Source organism: Hylobates moloch, unplaced genomic scaffold (assembly GCF_009828535.3).
Source record: "Hylobates moloch isolate HMO894 unplaced genomic scaffold, HMol_V3 SCAFFOLD_13, whole genome shotgun sequence".
Taxonomy (NCBI): Eukaryota; Metazoa; Chordata; class Mammalia; order Primates; family Hylobatidae; genus Hylobates; species Hylobates moloch.
This window is the reverse complement of record NW_026652288.1, coordinates 97,493,267-97,510,465: the sequence shown is the minus strand read 5'-3', so window position 1 is coordinate 97,510,465 and position 17,199 is coordinate 97,493,267. Positions and strand designations below refer to the sequence as shown.

The 17,199-nt window shown below is 38.6% G+C and overlaps 1 long non-coding RNA gene across 1 annotated transcript; it reads right to left on the bottom strand.

Moving 5' to 3' along the window:
* Window positions 1–6,853: 6,853 nt before the first annotated feature.
* LOC131380919 (uncharacterized) lies at window positions 6,854–16,844 on the bottom strand. Its single transcript, XR_009209220.1, has 3 exons — window positions 16,714–16,844; window positions 16,472–16,614; window positions 6,854–7,098 (listed from the first exon to the last, which is right to left on the bottom strand). It is a non-coding gene; the product is annotated as an uncharacterized LOC131380919 (long non-coding RNA).
* Window positions 16,845–17,199: the final 355 nt, after the last annotated feature.

Sequence of the window (17,199 nt, the reverse complement as noted above, 5' to 3'; positions counted from 1 at the left end):
CCCTTATTCTTGCTGCCTGGAATTATGCTGTCTCAGAAAGCAGCAGCATGTCAGCTTTGCTTCAGATTTTCCCCAGATAACCCAAGTGAAGGCATGGGCATTAACTTATTTGATTGATTTTCACAAAAAGTCATCCTCTGGGGGGTTAGAATTATTGCTGGTATTTTTCAGTTGAGTAGACTAGGGGTAAAATAAACTACCTGAGGCCAAAGCTGCACAGGAGGTGGTAGATCAGGGCTCAGTCTGCATTCTGGCTCCAAATTTGCTGTTTTCCTTACACATGAATGTAAGTTTCCATCAAGAGTTATACAACCAAGGAATTATATCTGCTCCTGTAAAGGCAGTATTTAGGGGTGGGGTGGGTGTGAAGGTGTGCAGCAATCACTAGAAAGGACATAGATGGTGGATGAATTGAGATGATAGTCCCACGGGCTCCACTTCCTGTCTTTCTATCCCAAACTTTCACTTGCCACAGGTTCAACATCAAATGTGCATTTTTAGGCTCGTGAGAGTAAAGAGAATACTGTTGCCATGTGTATGAGTTTCCTAGGGTGGTTTAAAAGGACAGAGACTATTCTCTCAAAGCTCTGGAGGCTACAGGTCCTAAATCAAGGTGTCGGCAGGACCATGCTCCCTCTGGAGGCTCCAGGGGAGAATTTGTTCTCTGCCTCTTTCTGCTCTTGGGGGTTGTCAGCAATCTGACTTGCCAACCGTATCACGTTTGGCTCAGTCTTCCCATCGCTTTCCTCCTATGTGTGCTCTCATTATCTTGCTTTGCCTTTCTGATAAGAACACGTGGAATGGCATTTAGGATCCTCACATTTAACCCAGAGAAAGCACATCTCAAAATAATTAATTTAATTACATCAGCAATGACCCTTTCATTCTAAAAAGGTAACATCGACAAATTCCAGGGATTAGAACTTGATATATTTGGGTGGCCATTATTCAACTTGCTATGCTTGATAATAGGCTAATTTGCCTGAAGACATCAGTGTGTCCTTAAACAGGCTTAGAAACAGTTCTGAGTGTTCCTCTGCATTACATTAGTTGTCTTACCGGCTGGTGCAGGGGAGGAGTCCTCTGGGCTGTAGTGTAGAAGTGGCTGAAGCCAAGCTTTCTGCTTTTCCGGTAGTGAGCTAACAGGGGCACTGAGCAGAATTTACTCTGCCCCACCCTCTGAGCCCTAGGTAGGGAGGTCTCTGACGTTGCCTTGATGGTGCATGATTCCCCTACTGCTGGGACCACAGAGGATCCCTGGGCTGTATTGCCTTCGTTTGAATTTTCAGTTGCTGTCAATCACCCTGAGCCAATATTTATATTTCGCAGAACTATCTTATGGCAACTTTTAGAGGAAAGAATCTTTCTAATCACAAATATTTGCGGTACGTGACCTTGTTGCACTTTGGCCAGTGATGTTGAAAAACGGGTCATGTGCAGCCCGGAGGTCCCCTACAGACATGTCTGTTTGAACAGTTTACTGGCAGTACTGTCTTCTTAGGGCTCTTGTGGAGATTACCGAGGTGCTGAAGAAAAAAAGAGAACAAACTGTGCCTGAGGGCCAGATGCCATGCAGAGAGAGTCTCAGCAAATGCCAGCTTCCTTCTTTTATTTATTCTTAGGCTGCTTCCTCTCCATTTTCCTCAGGGGCTACATCTGATTACATTAATTAGCATATTTTTTCCTCAAGTTCTCTACCCAACTCCCAACCCTTTGGTTCCAGCAGTTAATATTACTTTTAATTTCTAGAAAATTGAGGCACTTGAGTAAATTCCCTTAATTGGGGCCTCCCTCACCTTACTCTGTCACTTGCAAACCTACCTTTGTGCTCATCCGTTCTCCCTTCTTTCAGTCTTAGAACCATTTAAAGCCACTTCTTGTACTGGTATGAAGGGTTCGTTAGCCATTCTTATGTCCTCTAGGTCTTCATTCCATCAATTAGTTCCTTGCTCTTTCTTTTCCAGAGTGGCTCCATTAAAATATAATTAATGTACCATAAAAGCCACCCCTTTAAAGTGTAAAATAATATTTTTAGTACATTAATGGACTTTTGATTTAATAATCACCACCCAATTCTAGAATATTTTTATCATCGCAGAAAGAAACTCAGCACCCACTGGCAAATCTCTCTCCATTTCCACTCCCTTCCCACCCCCAACCCCCAGCTTTGGGTAAACACTTAGCTACTTTCTGTCTTTATAGTTTTTCCTATTCTGAACATTTCATATCAGTGAACTCATACAATAAGCCATCTTTCCTAAGTGGCTTCTTTCACTTAACAAAATATTTTCAAGGTTTATCCATGTTGTATCACACATCGGTATATCATTACTTTTTATGTATAAATAATATTTCACCACATTTTGATTATTTATCAGTTCATTGACATTTGAATTGTTTCCACTTTTTGGCTATTATGAATAATGATTCATGTACAAGTTTTTGTGTGGGCATATGTTTTCTCTTCTCTTTGGCATATACCTAGGAATGGAACTGCCAGGTCATATGTTAACAATATATTTAACATTTTTAGGAGTGATCAAACTTTTCCAAAATGTCTACACCATTTTACATTCCCACCAACAATGCATAGGGGCTCTAATATTTCATCATCCTTACCAACATCTATTATTATCTTTTTGATTACACACATCCTAGTGTTGTGAAATGGTATCCTATTGGGTTATTGATTTTCATTTTCCCAATGACTAATGATGTTGTCTTAGTCATTTTGTGCTGTTGTAATAGACTACCAGAGACTGGGTAATTTGTAAAGAAAAGTTTCTCACAGTTCTAGAGCCTGGGAAGTCCAAGATTGAGGTGATGGTATCCAGTGAGGGCCTTCTTGCTGTGTCATAACGTGAAAAAAGTCACCACATGGGCAAGAGAAAACAACAGAGAGGGCCAAACCATCCTTTATAATGATCCACACTCTTGAAATAATGAACCACTTCTTTGATAATGGCATTAATCCATTCAGGAGGGCATTCTCTCATGATCTAATTACCTCTTAAAGATCCCACTCCTCAACATTATTGCATTGGGGATTAAGTTTTCAACACATAAACTTTGGGGGACAGATTCAAACCATAGCAGATATTGAACATCTTTTCATGTGATTATTGGCTATTTGCATGTCTTTAGAAAAACATCTATTCAGATGCTTTTTCACTTAAATATTGTGTTTTATTTTTATTATTGAGTTGTGTTTTATATCTATATTCTGGATTCTAGTCATTTATCAGATATATGATTTTCAAATATTTTCTCTCATTCTGAGGATTATGTTTTTCACTTTCTTGGTTGTCTTTTCACTTTCGCATTTTTTGCTTTTACTTTATTGTACTTTTAAAAGTGCAGAAATTTTTAATCTTGATGAAGTCTAATCTTTTTTATTCTGATTGTTGTTGCTTATGCTTTTCGTATTCTATCTGAGAAACCATTGCCTAATCCAAGAGCACAAAGATTTACTCAGGTTTTCTTCTAAGATCTTTATAGCTTTTGCTCTTCCATTTAGGTCTGTGATCCATTTTGAGTTAGTTTCTGTATACAGTATAAATTAGAGGTTCAAATTTATTAACTTTTTTTTGCATGTGGATATCTAGTTGTCACAGTGCCAGTTGTTGCAAAGATTTTTTTCCCGTTATTAAATGGTCCCAATATCTTTGTCAAAAATCAATTAAACATGAAGATGAGGGCTTATTTCTAGATTTGCAATTTTATTCCATTGATATATAAATCTAGTTTATTTTAGTACATCCTGTCTTGATTACAGTGCCTTTGTAGTAAGTTTTGAAGTCAAGACATGTGAGTTCTCTAATTTTTTTAAAGATTGTTTTGCTTATTCTGGGTAATTTGCATTCCTTATGAATTTCAGGATCAGCTGCCAATTTCTGCAAAAAAGCTAGCTGAGATTCTGAAGGGGATTGCATTGGATCTATAGTTCAGTTTGGGGAGTATTGTCATTTAAATATTTTGTCTTTTGATCCATGAACATAGAATGTCTTTTCATTTGTTTAGCTCTTCTTTAATTTCTTTTAATGATGTTTTGTAATTTTCATTGTGCAAGTCTTGTCTTAGTTTTGTTAAATTTATTCTTAATAATTTTATTATTTTTGATGTAAATAAAATTATTTTCTTAATTTCATTTTTAATTTTTCATTAATTATATATAGAAATAGAATTGATTTTTGTATGATTTTGTATCCTGCTGCCTTGCTGAACTTGGTATTAGTTCTAATAAGTTTTTGTGGGCTATTAGGATTTTGTATATACAAGATTGTCATTTGTGAATAGATAGTTTTACCTTTTCCTTTTCAATATGAGTATGTTTCATTTATTTTTCTTACCTAATCGTTCTAGCTAAAACCCCTAGTACAGTATTGAATAGAAATGATGAATGGGTATCTTTGACTTGTTTATCATTTTAGAAAGGAAATGTTCATTCTTGATCATTAAGTATGATGTTAGCTGAGGTATTTATAGATGCCCTTTATCAGATTGAGGAAGTAATCTTTTATTCCTGGTGATTGAATGTCTTTATCATGAAATGGTGTTAGAATTTGGCAAAGTTTTTTCTGTGTACATTGAAATGGTAATTTGTTTCTTTATTCTATTAATACAACTTTTTTTCTGGGGGGGGTTTGGGATGGAGCTTTGCTCTTGTTGCCCAGGCTGGAGTGCAGTGGCACAATCTCGGCTCACTGCAACCTCCGCCTGTCGGGTTCAAGCGATTCTCCTGCCTCAGCCTCCTGAGTAGCTGGATTGCAGGTGCCCACAACCACGCCTGGCTAATTTTTTGTAGTTTTAGTAGAGATGGGATTTAGCCATGTTGGGAGGGCTGGTCTCAAACTCTGACCTCAAGTGTTCACCCACCTCAGTCTCCCAAAGTTCTGGGATTATAAGTGTGCGCCACCGCACCCAGCCAATACAACTTTCATGTCTTGACCCAACCTTGCATTCCTGGGATTAATCCCACCTGGTCATGATACATAATCCTTTTTATGTATCATGATACGTAATCCTTTTTATGTATCATGATACGTAATCCTTTTTATGTATCATGATACGTAATCCTTTTTATGTATCATGATACATGATCCTTTTTATGGAGTGTCTCCCTTATATCTTTAATATTTTTCTGGACTGATTCCTTTCCGTTAGCTAATAAGCATGCTTAAATTTCTTTCAAAGCAATAGAGAAACAAACTTACTCTTGGGCCCAAGCAACTTTTTTCTCTTCTTCCATTTTATTCTAACTTTGGAAAGGATTACCCTCTTTTTAGCTTAACACCAATTCATCACTTAACCATAATGAAAGTTGCTTTCATTGAGATATGAAGGACATTCCAACTGCCAAAGTCCATGAACACTTTTCTGCCCTTACTTTTTTGAACTTTAGTAGCATTCTACAGTTTATCATTTCCTTCTCTTTTGAAATATTCAAATACCTGGAGTTTATTTGTATCTTTTTTATTATGGCTTCTTGTTCTTCTTTGGGATCACTTCTTCCCCTCATTGTCAAATACTGCTGCCCCTTAAGGTTTTGTCTTTGGTGCACATTTCTTCTCATTTTATAGGAAAATCTCATAGACTCTCATAGTTTTTACTATTATCTGTATACCGATGAATACTAACTTGTTATCTTTTCTTATATTCAGCAAGGTATATCCAATCACATTCTAGACATCTTCCCTTGAAAGTCCTACAGGCTTGTCAAATTCAACTCAAAACAAAACTTTGTAGCTTCCTTATACTGCCCAGCCTGCTCTTCAGATGCGAACATTTGAAATTTAGGTAAATTTAAACAGCTTCCTAGATGAGGTGAGAATTGCCATAGCTTACTGAGACCAGTCGCCTTTTCATTGGTGTGAAATGCTGTGTTGTAGAAAGAGATAATTTAACATTTCCTATCCTCAGAAAGCTTTTAGTCCTAAGCAAGAGACAGAAATAGACACAGATGACTATATTCCAAGGCAATAGCAAAAAAAAAAAAAAAAAAAAAAAAAAAAAAGAATTATAATAGAAACTCAAAGGTGGATGAGTTTGATTCTTCCAGGGCAGGTGGCAGATAGGAATGTAGAGGCTTCATAGAGATGGTGACTTCTGAACTGGGACAGGAAGGTGAGTGGGACTTAGACAGATGGGGCAGGGTGGTGGTGAATTAGCAGAGTTGTTATGGGGGATAAAGCCTGTGTGCAAGGAGGAGCATATGGTTTGACGTGTCTGGTAGGAGATAGGAGGAACATAGCAGGTGTTGAGGTAAAGGCCAGAATTTGAAGCATCTTGAATGCCACCAAGGGAAATTTGAGATGCATTCTGTAGACAGGAATAACTAATTGAAGCTGTTAATCATGGTAGTGACAGGGTCAGAGTCACATTTTAGGAACATTCATTTAATGTTTGCATGCATTATTTTTAAGTTATTCCTAGGCACCTCGGACTAAGTGCAGGGGAAAAGGTCTTGGGAGAGCACAGTCATCGTTTCTGTTTTGGAGGCTGTGATTCTTATATTTGAAAATAAGAAGACAATGAAGCAGCATTGGATATTAACTTGTCAAAGTTCAGCTATCTTTGCCAGAGGCATCTTCCTCCCACACCCCTATGGCATTGTCCTTTGCCAAAACTGAAATATGTGTCACTGTGTCCTGGAGGCAGAATGAAAATATATACATTAAACAAACAGGAAGAAACACATGAAGGAAAACCCACCAACAGTTATCACATGGCAGGTGTACTGACTCTTCCCCATTCAACAGCACTACCCAGCATGACATCCTGTAATGTTGCCAGGGCGTGGGTAAAGAGGGGTTTTCTCGGCATACAGAACACAAAATTCTTCTTTACATACTTTATGAGCTGCTCCAGGGCCCATTCTTCCCTGAAGACTCTTCTCTTCCCCAGTAGGAAGCAATCTCTCCATTCCCTGCTTTCATATGACTCTGATAGCTAGAAAGTTCTTGTGGCATTTGTTCCCAGGCTGCTGGTGAAATCCTGAGGACAGGGCCTGTATTGTCCTTTGCTGTATTCTTCATGGTGTCCAGAAGAGAACCTGGTGTCCAGGCTCCTTTGAACAGTAATCTGCAGAATGTGCCCAGCCTGGGGAAATATAAAGAACAATATTTTGAAGAGTGTAAAGAAAATATTCAAACTTTTATTTATGCCTATTTTTAACTCCAAATAAGAAAGAAATTAACCCTTATTATTCTTTAATGTATAGATTTACAGGAGTGTATACATATAAATATAAAAATATAAATAAATGTATTGAGGTGAATGCACAAATTTTCTTATTGGTGGAGTTTGATTTAAAAAAATGTTTTGAGACCATTGCTCTAGTGCTGAATTAATAATTGCTGCTTGAAATGTTTAGTAACTCTAAAGAGTTTAGCTTTAAATAGGAAAAGTTATTGCCAAAGACAAAGGTAGGTCATTCATTTATTCTTGCCAACAAACACAAATATTAAACAGTGTCCTCTTTTTTTTTTTTTTTTTTTTTTGGTGACGGAGTTTCTCTCTTGTTTCCCAGGCTTCAGTGCAGTGGCACGATCTCAGCTCACTGCAATCTTCACCTCCTGGGTTCAAGCGATTCCTCTGCCTCAGCCTCCCGAGTAGCTGGAACTATAGGCATGCGCCACCACGCCCTGCTAATTTTGTATTTTTAGTAGAGACGGGGTTTCTCCATGTTTATCAGGCTGGTCTCCAACTCCTGACCTCAGGTGATGCACCTGCCCAGCCTCCCAAAGTGCTGGGATTACAGGTGTGAGCCACCGCGCCCGGCTAAACAGTGTCTTCTATGTGCCAGGCATTGTGCTGGGCTCTGAGGGTTGTTTGTTTAAAGGTGACACCTCTGATATTGACATGTGGAAGGGTTTGAAGAAGTTTTAACCCCACATAATATAATAGCAGAATGTGAGTGGGGAGCATATAGTGAAATGGGCACTCTTATTGCCTCCTTGGGATAGGGGACTGGGATTTTGGCATAGCTTTTCTGGAGGACATTTTGACAAACATACTGAAGACTTTTTAAAAGTTCACACCTTTGACCCAGCAAGTTTACTTCCAAACATTTTCTAAAGCATAATTAAGAACTTATGCAGATATTTATCTATAAGAGTGAGTAACATATCATTTCTAAAGTTGAAAAATCAGAAACAACCCAAATGCTCAACAACATGGTATTCCTTATGTAATATGTGTTCTATCCATTCAATGGAACGCAACCCAACCATTAAAACTTGGTATGGAGACGCATATTTCATCACATTGGAAGTTACTTACAGTATTTTAAAACTAAAACTGGTTAAACATTATTATATAATACAAAATGATTCTATTAATATTTATCCATATGGAAAAAGATTCAAATGAAGTGTGCTGAGACTTCTTTTTAGTTTTAGTTTTAAAATTGACATGACGTAAAGTACAGTTTTATGGGTATAAGCTATGTATAGATTTATATGACCACGACAACGATCAGGACGGACAGTTCCATCACCTCAACAAAACCTTGTGCTGTTCTTTGGAATCATACCCTCCCTTTACTTCTAAGCCCCAGCAACCACTAATATGTTCTCTGTTTTAATAATTTTGCCTTATCCAGAGTGTCATATAAATGGGATCATACAGTATGTAACTTTTAAAACCTGACTTCTTTCACTCAGTGTAATGCCTTTGAGATATGTGTAGTAATAGTTCTTATTTTTGCTGAAAAATATTCCATTATATGACTGTCCCATAGTTGCTTATTCATTCATCTGTTCAAAAACATTTGAGCTGTTTCCACTTTGTAGGTATTATGAATAGAGGTGCTATAAACATTTGTGTAGAGGTTTTTGTGTAAACATGTTTTGCCATGTCCTAGGGTAAGTGTACATTTACTTTATAAGAACCTACCAAACTGTTTTACAGAGTATTTTACCTTTTTTCCTCACCCACCAGGAATGCATAAGAATATCAATGCTCTTCATTCTTGTTAGTACTTGGTACTGTCAGTTTTTTAAAATTTTTATTTTAGCCCTTCCAATAGCTATATAGTGTGGCTGGGCACAGTGGCTCATGCCTGTAATCCTAGCACTTTGGGAGGCTGAGGCAGGCAGATCACTTGAGGACAGGAGTTCAAGACCAGCCTGGCCAACATAGTGAAACCACATCTCTATTAAAAATACAAAAAATTAGCCGGGCGTGGTGGTGCACACCTGTAATCCCAGCTACTCAAGAGGCTGAGGCATGAGAAACGCTTGAACCTAGGAGGCAGAGGTTGCAGTGAGCCAAGATCGTGCCACTGCACTCCAGCCTGGGTGACAAAGCAAGACTCTGTCTCAAATAAAATGAAAACAAAAACAATAGATATGTAGTGATATCCAATTGTGATTTTAATTTTCATTTCCTAATGGCTAATGATGTTGTGCATTTCCTTATGTGCTTATTTGCCATCTGTATATCATCTATGATGTAGTGTTTATTCATTCTCTTGCATATTTTGAAAAATTGGATTGTATGTTTTACTGTTGAGTTTTGAGAGTTCTTTATATATTCTAGATATAGGTCCTTTGTTAGATATGTGATTTGCAGCTATTTTCTTCCAGTCTTTACCTTATTTTTTCATGTCTTAATAGTATCTTTCCTAGAGAAAAGATTTTTGAATTTTGATAAAGTTCAATCAACTCATTTTTAAAATTTTATATATTGTATTTTTAATGTCATATCAAAGGGATCTGTGCCTAGCCCCAGGTCATAAATATTTCTCCTATTTCTTCTTCTAAACATTTTATAGATTTACATTTTATATTTAAATCTGTGATCTATTTTGAGTTAATTTAATTTTTTATAAGGTGTGATGTTTAGGTTGAAGTGGTTCACATATTAGCATATACAGATATATATGTTCCAGCATAAGTTTTTGAAAATAAACTAAATTGCCTTTGTGTCTGTAAGAAATTAATTGACCATATGCATATAAGTGTGTTTCTGGAGTCTTTATTTTATTTTATTTTTTTTTTGAGACGGAGTCTTGCTCTGTCACCCAGGCTGGAGTGCGGTGGCTCAATCTCGGCTCACTGCAAGCTCCACCTCCCGGGTTCACGCCATTCTCCTGCCTCAGCCTCTCCGAGTAGCTGGGACTACAGGCGCCCGCCACCACGCCCGGCTAATTTTTTGTATTTTTAGTAGAGACGGGGTTTCACCGTGGTCTCGATCTCCTGACCTCGTGATCCGCCCGCCTCGGCCTCCCAAAGTGCTGGGATTACAAGCGTGAGCCACCGCGCCCGGCCAGAGTCTTTATTCTTTCTCAATGATCTATGTGTCTATTTGTTTGCTAATACCACACTTTCTGATTACTGTATAACAGGCTGTGAAATCAGGCAGGAAGGCAGGGCCAATCCTCCAACTTTATTCTTCTTTTTCAGACTCGTTTTGATTATTCTAGTTCCTTGTCTTTCCATATAAACTTTAGAATCAGTTTCTTTACATATTAAAAAAAATCTTTCTAGGGATTTGGATTGGAATTTTATTAATTCTATTTATCAATTTGTAAAGAATTGACTTCTTGACTGTACCCAGTCTTCCAATCCATAAACATGGTATGTGTTTCCATTTGTACTCATACTTTCACAAAGTTTATTATGATTGTTTTCTTTTTGCTTATTTACTTACTTTGAAAGCCTAGTTTTAAAATTTATTGTTTATAAGTTTCCAAGGCACTTTGGGGAAAAAAGAAAAAAAATAAAATTTTTTGTTATATTTAATTTAAAATTTGAAGACCTTTCAGTAGGCAATGGAAACGGCAGATCAGGACAGTAGTGGAACTGGAAATTAGGGATGCCCATCATGATGGTCTGAGGACAGACCAAGATGCTAGTGAGGTGAGAAATTCCAGTGAATAGATGTGGCATGTGGAGAGTATGATAAGAAGCGGCTTTGGTCAGGATCAGGGAGGACCAGGGAAAGGTAAAGGTTTTGGCAAAAAATCTTCCAATACTGAGACAAAGCCACATGTTAATTTGGGCAGGGTCTGAGTAGCGTAAGAAGTCAGTCCTAGTTACTTGAATTTAGGAAGATGATGTCCACTGTCTATGGGAATGGACATAGTCAACAAGGTGTCCAGGCTGAGTAGCAAGTGCTCCAGATACTCAAGGTGGAGTGCACCTGGCTTCTATGGAGAGAAACAAAGCAGTGGTCCAAATTTGGACTGAACATCATCACGGGAAGATTGGCCAGGTACAATGGATTCTGAATCTTTTGAGAATCTGGACTAAAGCCTCTGAAATTTTACTCGACTAAGTCTTGAATTAGTCCTTGGAAGGACAGTTTTGAGCTCGAAGGTGGAATTCAAACGGGCTCAGTTGTGAGAAGAGGAATGTTGGGGTAGAAAGCCTGTTGAAGCGTTACTCATTTGTTCACTCATTTACCCAGCATTTACTATATGAAAAGCATTCTTACTGTTATTGCTACCATCCACAGTAATGCTACTTGTGGAATGAGCAGACAGTATGCCTACACACGCTTGAACACACCCACCCATTCACACATGCGTGTGCTCATGTACACATGCATGGGTGGCTGCACAGGAGGAATGGCAAACTTTGGCCAAATGCCAGCTGGGAAACCCACGGTGATACTGAGCCTCAGGCACTGGGAGCCCCACAGATCAGTTCACAAGGTAGCCGCTAACATCAAAGAATGGCAAGATTGTTTCAAAACTGGGACAAAGGGTAGCTATAACCCTGAGGCCTCATGATGCCAGAGAATAGGTTGATGAATTTGCTTGCAATTAAAAAAAAATTCTAGGTAGTATTTGAATACCTGGGCATAAGGACAAAATGAATTGGCCAAAGACCTGTTAAAAATATTAAGCAGTTCTTAATTTAGCTAGCAGCGTGAGTGGGGCTATGGTTTTTCCCACAAAAGAGATCAGCACCTTTTCTTCAGCATGTAAGAGCAGAAACACAGCAAGTCTTTTGAACTTGAATTTGCTTATTATAAGCTCTTATCAAAAATCATCACTCTCTGTGTATTGATTTCTAGCCAACAATTAACCAGTTATGACCTTAGAGCCTTGATAATAACTGGGGAACTCACTCAACAGAGGGAAGCCTGCTTGTTTATGAACAAAGCAGGTGTTTATGGATCCCTTCAGCCTTGGGTGGGTACTTTTCCATCCAGGTGGCACAAGAAGTCACAAATACAGAGCTTCAGTGGATCCTTGTCCGTGAGCTTAGGATGACTATCTGGAGAGGTGAGAAGGTCTAGACCTGACTGCAAATGACTTAACATTAAAATTGTGAGATCAGCCACCTGCTTTAGAGGGTTGCAACTCAATGTCTATGTTCCCACATAATAGGATTGCTGATAATAATGTCATTTACTCATACATACTTTACACTTCACAAAACGTTTTTTACAACCATCATATCATGACAATTTTTCCTGTATGATTCCATTTATATAAGTTCAAAACTAAACACAAGTAAACTGTATTGTTAATGCAAACTTAGGCGGTAAAACTATACAGCAAATCAAGGAAATGATCACAATAACATCAGGAGAGTTGTGACTCCAGGGCAAGAAAGGCAGTGTGATTGGGAAGAGGCACATCAGTCCTTCGAGGTGCTGGCTCTGTTCTATTTCTTCACTTGGGTGGGGCTTACACTGGGGCTTGCATTGCAATAATATGTTAAACTGTACATTTATGACTTATGCACTTTGTGCGTCAGTGTATGTTTTATTTCACATATATCAAATAAGCCAACAAACAACAGACATAAAGACAAAGAGAAAAAGAAAATCAGTTTCATCAATGTCATTCTAACCAAGACTGGTTATTAGTTATTGTGATTCTTGTCTAGGGGTGACTTAAAGCTATGTGCTATATAACATATGACTGCTTTGGTGGTATTTTAGGTAAATACACATTGATCTTTCATATTCCTTATTTAAAAAAAAGTATATCTATATAGCTGCAGTCTGGGAGCCCTATGGAAGGACTAAGAGACTTCCTCAAGTCACCTGGCAGTTAGTATTAGAATTTGAACTTGGCTGTAGTCGTTTTGACTCCACATCTAATGCTCTTGGGTGGTAATACTAATATTCTCTTTCCATCTTGAAAGACTCCACACATCTTTTTATTTCAAGGAAACTGAACTGAGTGTCTTGGCTAATTGTAAATTGTCCACTGGTTTTCAAACTTGCTTTAAAAGATGGAGTATGTTTGGCGCTGTAGTAATTAGAAATGCCAAAAAAAGGTTTGGTTCACTTAGCATTGTGAATTGAGCCGGTAGGAAAACGTGCCTGATTTCCTCATAACAATAGCATCTTCAGAAATTAGAACCTTTTACATATAAGATTAAATCTCATCATAGTATTTTTGTACAGCAAATATATTGTGTTCACTATAAAACATTTAGAGAAATTCAGAAGAGATAAAGAAGGAAATAAAAACCACCCATAATCCCAACCTTCAGAGGTAGGTACTGCTAAATTTTGGTATGTCTTTAGTCTATGTTTATATGAGAGTTTGCCAAATTGGCATCCTGAAAATACTGTTTCAAAACTTGCTTCTTTAGCTTAATAGTATATTATGGATATTTTTTCATATTAATAATTTTTCTATAACATAATTTTTAAGGACTGTACAATATAACATTGTATAAATGAATCTTTTTTTAAAAGCCAATTTTCTTTTATTGGTTATTTGTTGTTTCCCAATTGCTTCTATTATAAGTACTGTTGCAATAAACATCTTCGTAAATAAATCTTTGCACATACCCAGTATTATCTCCTTAGAATAAATTCCTATAAGTGAAATCAGTGGGTCTGCGTTAAAGGGTATGCACACTTGAAAGGCTTTTGATAATATTTGCCAAATTGCGTTTCCAAAATATTACCTCTGTTTATACTCCTACAAGGAGTATATAAAAGTGTTTCCCCAGCCATGGCAATACCAAATATTTGAACTTAAATACTTAAATTAAAAAAAATATATTTTTACAGTATGGTTGAAATTTTTCACTGTTTTTTTTTTTTTTTTTTGGTTTGTTTTAGCCCTCATGTTGACTGGATTTCTTTCAAGTAAAATTGTATGTCCCCTCTCCTGTAGTAGTCTTAATGATAAAATATGAATGACAGGACTCAGAAGTCTCACATGTATGCATGTCTTTTAAAATTTCCACTTAAAACATGAAGGGAATCCACTACTAAAAAGGAAGATAGTAGATTTTGCCTGTGTTAACATTGTTGTTCTCAACTGAATTGCTTATTTACCTTAACTAATGCCCCATAAGGCATTCTAAGCACACTCATGTATTGTTAAATTACCTAACAATCATTCATAGAAATGGGAAATCAAATGAGTCCAGTGTATCAATTCGCCAAATTCAGCAAACTCTTGAGCAATCTGCTTATAAGACCCTGTGGAGGACAGCAGTCACGAATGGGTTAGAGAGCCCATTAGCTTATGAAAAAGGCTGTCGACACAATCATAATCTATTTGCCTGTGTTTTACTGACAGATTTTTCTGAGCTAACGGTGAGAGAAAGCTATTTCCAACATTCATACTCAGACACTCAGCAGCATGATGGCGGGTTCAATCCCAATAAAGCAAAATACAACAAATATTACTATGATGCAAATCTTTCTAAAACAGAAAGAATGTTAGGCCCCAGGAGGAATTCCATTTCTTTAAAATATATATTTTTTATATTATAAAATCCTAACACAACGAAATAATTGGGACAATGTTTTGGCCTGCATTCTATTGGGATTTGACTCATTAGTGATAGCTTGATTAACAAGGCTTCTGGAAAGAAATCTCCGTTGATGAAAACATCAGCCTAGGGGAAAGAAGTTTGGGAGAAGTATGGACTTGTTTCTTGTTATTCCCAAGCTCTAGAGGGTAGAACTTGGAAGGCGAGTGTGTGAAAGTGACAGAGGGTCTGACTTTAGGTGGTCTGAAGAAATACATTTCTAACAATCAGGGTTGGTCTGAGAAAGTCTGCTTTGTGAAATAGGAAGCATCCTTTTTCCTTAAGGGAGGACTAGTTAGGAACGCGGTTCCTTTATCATGGGGACTGGAGTCTGTGATTTCAGGCAGGAATCACATGAACATAGTTTGGTGGGTTGCTCCACCAAAATGGCTGTGAGCTCAGCAAACAAGAAATATGAGAAATGCCCAGTTAATAATTTTCAAATGGCTTGTTTTTTTTTTTTTTTTTTTTTTGAGACAGAGTCTCTCTCTGTTGCCCAGGCTGGAGTATAGTGGCACAATCATGGCTCACTGCAACCTCCACCTCCCAGGTTCAAGTGATTCTCCTGCCTCAGCCTCCTAAGTAGCTAGGACCACAGGCGCGAGCTACCACGCCCGGCTAATATTTTTATTTTTAGTAGAGATGGGGTTTCACCATACCGGCCAGGGTGGTCTCAAACTCCTGACCTCAAGTGATCTGCCCACCTCGGCCTCCCAAAGTGCTGGGATTTCAGGCATGAGCCACTGCGCCCAGCCAAATGGTTTGTTTTTGAATAGTATACTGGTCAAAGACAGATCACAAGGGTAAGGGGCCATCATCAGTTGGGTTAGGCTTAGTGTCAGGGTAGATAATTCTCACCCAATCTCAGAGACACCTAGTTCTTTCTCTCAGAACCTTCACTGATGGACAGGTGGTTCTCCAGGGCAGGTCCCTTTCAATCAGTGACTTAAGGGTCCAGTCTAGGTTAATTTTGCATCTCCACTATCTTGACATATGACTTCTCCATGATGGGGGAAAAGGCACGATGGAAGACTCACATCCCTCTTCTTTGCTTCCACTTAGGTCACTTCTGCTTAGAGTCTATTGGTCAGAATCAGTTATGTGGCCCATTCTAGCAGCAAAGGAGAGCGGGAAGTACAGCCATCCTGTGTACCCAGGAAAAAAAGAGGTAAAAAAGGTCTTATGAAGTGTTATTTTTGCCAAGGTGCTCAGGGGTTTTCTTTATGTTTATATTTTACCCTGGTGAAAAACACATGTACTTTGCTGTATCGTAGCACAAATTGTGCATGACTTATGCTTACCACATAGCATCACAGACAACTGATTTTATGTAGTTTGGGCAGTATTTTATTTATTCTGCATTTGTAAAAAATGTTTTGTTTTGTTTTTGTTTGTTTGTTTTTGAGACGGAGTCTTACTCTGTCACCCAGGCTGGAGTGCAGTGGGACGATCTCGGCTCACTGCAACCTCCTCCTCTCGGGTTCAAGTGATTCTCCTGCCTCAGCCTCCCGAGTAGCTGGAATTACAGGCATATGCCACCATGCCCGGCTAATATTTTTTGTATTTTTAGTAGAGACACGGTTTTGCCATGTTGGCCGGGCTGGTCTGGAACTCTTGACTTCAGCTGATCTGCCTGCCTCCGCCTCCCACAATGCTGGGATTACAGGCATGAGCCACCGTGGCCGGCCAACAGTGTGTTTTGTGCGGGAAGTTGGGGTTAGGTACTCTACCTGTGTATTCATGCCGTCTCTCCTGCCGCTGTGTTTATTTGGGGAGGAGTTATCAAAGATGGCTTCTGAGCCTCCAGTCTAGTTAAAACATTTTTCTGACTTTAAGTTCTGGATTCCTCAGTGCTGGGCCCTCTGAACACTAGCTGTTGAGAAAGAGAGGTGTATTAGTTTGCTAGGACCGTTGCAACAAAGGACTACAAACTGGGTTTGCAGTACTAAACAAAGGAAATGTATCATCTCACAGTTCTGGGGGCCAGAAGTCTGAAACCAAAGCGTCAGCAGGGTTGCTTCCTTCTCAGGGCTGGGAAGGAGAACCTGCTCTAGGCTTTTCTTCCAGCTCATGGTGGTTTGCTGATAACGCTTTGGTGTTTCTTGGCTTGAAGAAGCATCACTCTGATTCCGCCTTTATCTTCGCGTGGCATTCTCCCTGTGTGGGTGTTTCTCTCAGTGTCGACATTTCTCCTTTTTATAAGGACACCAGATGTATTAGAAGAGTTCACCCTAACCATCTCATTTTAACTTGATTACCTCTGTAAAGATCCAGTCTCCAAGAAAGGTCACATTCTGAGGTCCTGGGGGTTAGAACTTCAGCATCTTTTTCTTGGGGGCGGAAAAGGTAGTGACGACACAATTCAGCCCATGACGAGGAGAAAACTATTCTTCTGAGCACAGACTTCTGACCAGCAGTGCAGGCTGGGCATGACTCCCACGTGCTCCCACACCTGTTT